Raw genomic sequence first — 5,785 nt, 5'->3', positions numbered from 1 at the left:
TCTAACTGCTCTTTTCTCCATCTGCCCTCCAATTTTGCCTGTAATATTTTTTTTTTAATTTCCATAAGTTCGCTGTGGACTTTAGATTTGACTGCGCTTGTTGAACGCATATCGCTTAACACAGAGTCCCAATTATGGTACGCCTCCCATTCTAAACTTCTAATCTTCTTTCCCTTTACATTTAACATCTGGCGTAAGTATGATAGTTTGGCCATGTCATATGTGCCATTACATGGGAATTGGAGATCCTTGTTTTTAGATGTCAGATCATGCCACTTATGTGTGTACATTATTGAGCTTAAGCCTTTTTTTATAGCTACATTATATGCAGGTGAGTTCTTGGGTGAGGCTGGCTGAGTCGTATTTAAATTCTTTTTACTATTGAGGTTTCCCATGGTTGAGTCGTGTGTAGCAGCTAGTCCTAAACGCTTTACAAATAACTGTTCAAGTATACCAGACAGATGGGTTGCAGGGTGGACTTCAATAGAGTAACATGTGACACAATAGGTTGACAAATACTTCACTTATATTTCAGCCGCACAGTATTTGCAAGAGGTCAACAAGAAAGCCATACATCAATCACCCCAACAGGTCATGTATGCCAATTCACCAAAGCATTTTCACAAGGGAGAAAAGAAGCCAGATCCTAGTTTGTTTATTTGGGCCTTGACGGCCTGTGAAAACAGGTAAGGTAGAAAAACAGACCCTGTCTGAGGCTTTGCCACAGGGTGCTTGCATTCAACAAATAGAGCGATAGTGGTGAATTGTCTCGTTCAGTTCAGTCGATCACATAAAACATCTAGGACAAATACGGGGATCCTACGCAGCAGCGCTGTAGAAAGAACTTTCTGTGCAGAGAATGTGTGTGGGTCTGCTGTACGTAGTCCCAAAGAAGTGAGGGGAATATTAGAAATTTTATCAAATTTTCGATTTTTAGAGAGGTGCACTTTAATCGGTCTTTCCAGCCAGTCCCTTCCAGAGGCCAGGGGGTATTGTGGGCGGGAGTACTTATTTGGCGACGTTGGTAACTGGGTGTGTGAGATGGAGGTTTTCTACCAGATCTCCTTCAGTAACGTTCTAGTATACAGTTTAAATGAATAAGCCTGAAAAGGTAACCTAGAACCTAGCCCTAGGCAAAAATACTCCACCTTCCTAGCAATATTTGGCCACTACATAGGCCAAGCATATCACAAGTACACAATAAAAAAATGCAATGAAACCTATAATGATTGAGAAAAGAAACACTGTTGTACTAGGCGTCACACCCCCCTCTTCGTGCCGAGGATATCCCCTAGGCACGAACCTAGAACCACTCTGGCCCCTAGGTAGACGTCTCCAGGGGGAGGGTGGAGGCGGAACCCAGGCAGGGCGACTGGCGTTAGCCAAGGAGCCAGGAGCGCCCGGGGCGTTCCTCATAAATGCCAAAATATTAGGCCAGCTGCGCGTGGGCGATGGTGCTGGACCCAGACCAGAGCTCATGAGAACAAATAAAATCACAATCTATCAGATACACAGTACAAACTAAATCTAGTAGCCAACCTGGCCACTCGTATCGCGATACTTAACAGGCACAAACACTATGTGCCAATCTGGGGAGTGAAACTGCCACGCCCTAAAACGGCGAGCTACCTGCTACCACCCACAGGGGAGCAAAAACTGCCACAGCTCACAATGTGGGGCCAACTGCTACAACCCAATACCTACCGACGTCCACTGCACCCGCTGGGAATGGTCTGGCGATGGTATCCCGCATCCCAGCTGCCGGTGACTCTCTGCGGCGGGGGTAGGGGTTGCAGACCTTCGCCCTCAATGGCTGGCCAAGGGCCCACTGACACAAAGTCACCAAAGAGTTACTGCTGGCCAGGAATCCTGCAGAAGCTTGCCGTCACCAGCCAGCCAGGGAGACGCAGGGGACCAAGGCCAGACCCTATAAGATAAAAAAAATGTATGTGAGAAAAGGCAGTGGACTTCAGGCAGCGATGACAGAGGTGAACACACGCCCGTGGCACAGAACGTCAGAAAGGTCAACAGCGCCGAGGGCTGGAGAAAAGGAAAGAGAGCTACACGGGAGCTACCTCCCGGGCCGTGTGGTGACAAAAACACACGTAAACCATCAGAGCCAGAAACAGCAGAATGAAGAAGGTGATCAGAAAAGGAACCACGAAAGACATGGAGTCTGAACAAGCCTTGTAAATATCCCCAGGACACAGGCACACCTCGTCAGACATAGAGAGTCGGGAATAAAACGTGTCAGGAGAGGTAGAACACAACACAAGCGTGCCGAGAGCGAAAAGAGCAGGATAATGCCAAAGACAACAGAGAGGCCACAAACAGGTCATCCACCGGACCCGGCCCCCTCCAGCTACCAACCAGGCCGGGGAGAGATAAACAAACAGAACGTTATCACCTCAAATCCCCGCCCTCAGAAGGGTGCCAAAAGGGTCCGATCCAGTGTCTGCTCCGTCGGTGTCGCCAGTCAGTTGTATTGGGCCCGCAGCATTCTTCACCAAATGTCGAAGCGCAATGTTTAACTGCAAGAATAAAAGATCAATGACAACCGTAAAATAAACATTTCGCTCTAAGCATGTTTGAGTATGCAAGATTTATTGGGAACCAAATTAGAAAGAAATCACAATATCAAATACGTGCGCGCGGAGACCTCAGCAAAGCTCACTGAGTGCCCAATTGGTATGACAGTGCAGAGACATTTTATAGGTATAAGCCCCAGCAGGATGGGCATCATAGCATACGTAATCTAGATCAGGCTATGACCTGCTAGACCAATCAGTGAAGTGCTGATCCACCTTCCGAATTCCAACAATACTCAGAACATAAACAGCCAGACGAGAGGGCACAGATTTTTCTGCTTGATTAATTCTAAGCTGTGCCAACTAAGTCAAACTTTGCATCCTGGTCTCACTTTAGTAGTTGATATTAAATTTTACCACAGTGCTAGCCAGCCTGATCACAGGCCGACCACTCACAAAGGAGGACAGGCCACCATACCTCTTTGGATGACCTGCATCTGCCACTAGACCCTCCAAGGCACTCCAGAATCCCTGAGCATCCATATGGCTGAGAGGTGCACCTCACCCTGAATGAACATCATCTGTAGTGACCAGGAAGGAGAAAGTAAGGTCCATATTAATCCCCCCTGCATGTGAAGCAGAAGCAACCACCAAGAAATGGTGACTAGTAGAATGAAAGGACCAGCATCAACTGATCAAATTTCTCCAGCTTTGGGCATTAACATTTTGGAATACACCTGAGCTCAGGGCACAAGAAACACTGTTGAAGCCATGTGCCCTTGCACCAGCAGCAGGTCTATCACATGGGCTACTCAAGACACTGTGAATGGTAAGCCTGGAATCTGCCACTCAGGCAATAAACAGCCAAGATATGTGGATGGTGGTGGATCAGCTCATCTAGTTAATTTCATCAACTTCTGCATTTTGGTTTAGGCATTCCAAGCCATCTGTAGGTGCTTTGAGAGTCCAATTATAGACCTGTTTGCCAAGAATGACATTGGGATAGTTCCTTGATTTTGTGCCGGTTTCATGACCTTCTGCCTTTGTGGATAAATGACTTGGTGTTTACTTGGCCATTGGGTTTCCTATATACCCCCACCCATTTCCTTTCCTTCCTCGGGTGCCACAGAAAATAAGCAGGGGATGGTTGGAGGGCATCTCGGTCTTACAACGTTGCATTTACATAGAATGTATTCCTAAGCTGTTAGAGATGCGGCTGGTGCCTGTGTGCTTTGTTAGTGTGGCTCCCAGGTCTCTACACTACCCAGTGTTTACAAAGCTCCAGGAGTCCATTCCGAGGCTGGCAGTCTAGAGACTGAAAGGCTAGGTCTGATCCACATGGAGCTTTGTAGTTAGGGGATGTTGTTACTGTTCAGCACGCTGCTTGCCGCCTTTATAGAGGGAAGGTCTGTACTGATGACTTGTTATCTTTTCTGATATGGTGTTTGGCAAAGATTCTACAGTCCCTTTCTTGTCCATCACCCATTAGAGTTTGCTGTGTTTATCCTTAGTGTAAATGTGTTTGCATGTGTTTGTATTTTATATAGCTCCTTCTACCCAGAGGTCTCGTAGCGATGTATTCATACCGCTGTGGAACCCTTCCTGGCTTTTCTGTGAGATGTCCACTACTGGGCACCCCCAAGGTGAAGCCAGGCATCCAAGCACTGCTGGGACTGTTGTGGAGATTAAGCAAGCTATTGCCCAGAGTTACAGAGTGGGACCCATGATTAGACTAGGCACTGAGGCGAGAATTTTCAGGTCCGGGGAGATTAAGTCCAAGAGCCGCCGAGGCGGGAATTGAACCCTGGTCCCGGGCCAGACCTCTGCATCAGGGTCTGCCGCTCTAACCATTGAGCCACGCTTCTCCACTTCTCCACATGTACAGCAACTTGCATTCTTGGGGGTATTTTAGTTCTTCAGCTGTTAAAGGGGTTTTCAACATTTAATCCTCTATGAAAGGTGTGTGACCGCAGGTTTGCCTTACCTGGTTTCTCTTTTTACCTCAGGACCAGATTGATCTTCTGTCCTAGTGGTAATCACATACTTGCAGTGTTTGGTTTGAGCTCCTTCCTTATGCTTCGGTGTCATGTCCTAGTCTTTTATTTTTGCCAAGATGGTCTCCCACTTTTCAACTTCATTTAGAGGTGTTTCTTCCAACTACAGAGAGGAAACTTCTTTTCCACTGATTTGTAGCTTAGATCTTATGAGTGTGGTTCTTGTCTTAGGACTGTTGAGGCTCTACAAGAAATCGTAATATTAAATGGGGTGGGTACGAGATTCATAAGGAATAATGGCAGAAACCTGTAATGTAAAACATGGTTCACAATAATTTAAACCTGGCTCAACCCCCTTATAGGTATGGCAAAGAGCAGACAAGCTTAACTCAGAAAAACGTGAAAAGTATTTAGCAGTAACAATATGGTTAAAAAGTCAATCAATCAAGGAATTGTGAAGCATGCTACTCACCCATGAGGGCCTCTAGGCGCTGTGGGGTTGGGGTGGTGCAGCTCTGAATCAACCGAAGAACCAGGTCTTGAGGCTCTTCCTGAAAGACTGCAGAGTGGGGGAGCGTCTGATGTTGATCGGGAGCTCGTTCCAGGTTTTTGCCGCAATGTAGAAGAAGGCTCTTCCCCCTGCTCTGGCTCTGCGGATGCACAGGACTTTGGTGAGGGCGAGTCTGGTGGAGCAGAGGTTTCTCTAGGGTATATGGAAGGAGTCTCTTTCGTTGCGGTATTTGGGTCCGGTGTTATGGAGGGATTTGTAGGCGTGGGTCAGTAGCTTGAAGGTTGCTCTCTTCTCGACGAGGATCCAGTTGAGGTCTTGTAGGTGTTTGGGGATGTTTTCATGCCGTGGGATGCCGAGTCTCGCTGCGGTGTTCTCGATGGGCTGGAGTTTGCGTAGCAGGGATCTGTTGATTGCCGCATAGAGGATGTTTCGGTAGTCTAGTCTGCTTGTTATGAGTGCATGAGTGATGGTCTCTCTGGATTCGGGGTGATCCATTTGAAGATCTTGTGCAGGATGCGGTGGGTGGGTGTTAAAGCAGGTAGAGGCGATGGCGTTGATTTGTTGGGTCACGGTGAGGGCGGAGTCGAGTATGATGTCAAGGTTCTGGGCATCGTCCGTGAGGGTGAGAGGGGGTTGCCGAGGACATTTCTCAAGTGTTGTCCCATGCTGAAGGGGTGGGCCCGAGGACACAGACTTCTGTCTTCTCTGAGTTGAGCTTCAGACAGCTGCTGCTCATTCAGGATCTCACGCAT

Source organism: Lissotriton vulgaris, chromosome 3_1 (genome assembly GCF_964263255.1).
Source record: "Lissotriton vulgaris chromosome 3_1, aLisVul1.2, whole genome shotgun sequence".
NCBI lineage: Eukaryota > Metazoa > Chordata > Amphibia > Caudata > Salamandridae > Lissotriton > Lissotriton vulgaris.
The sequence above is the reverse complement of the archived record's forward strand: the minus strand, read 5'-3'. Positions refer to the sequence as shown.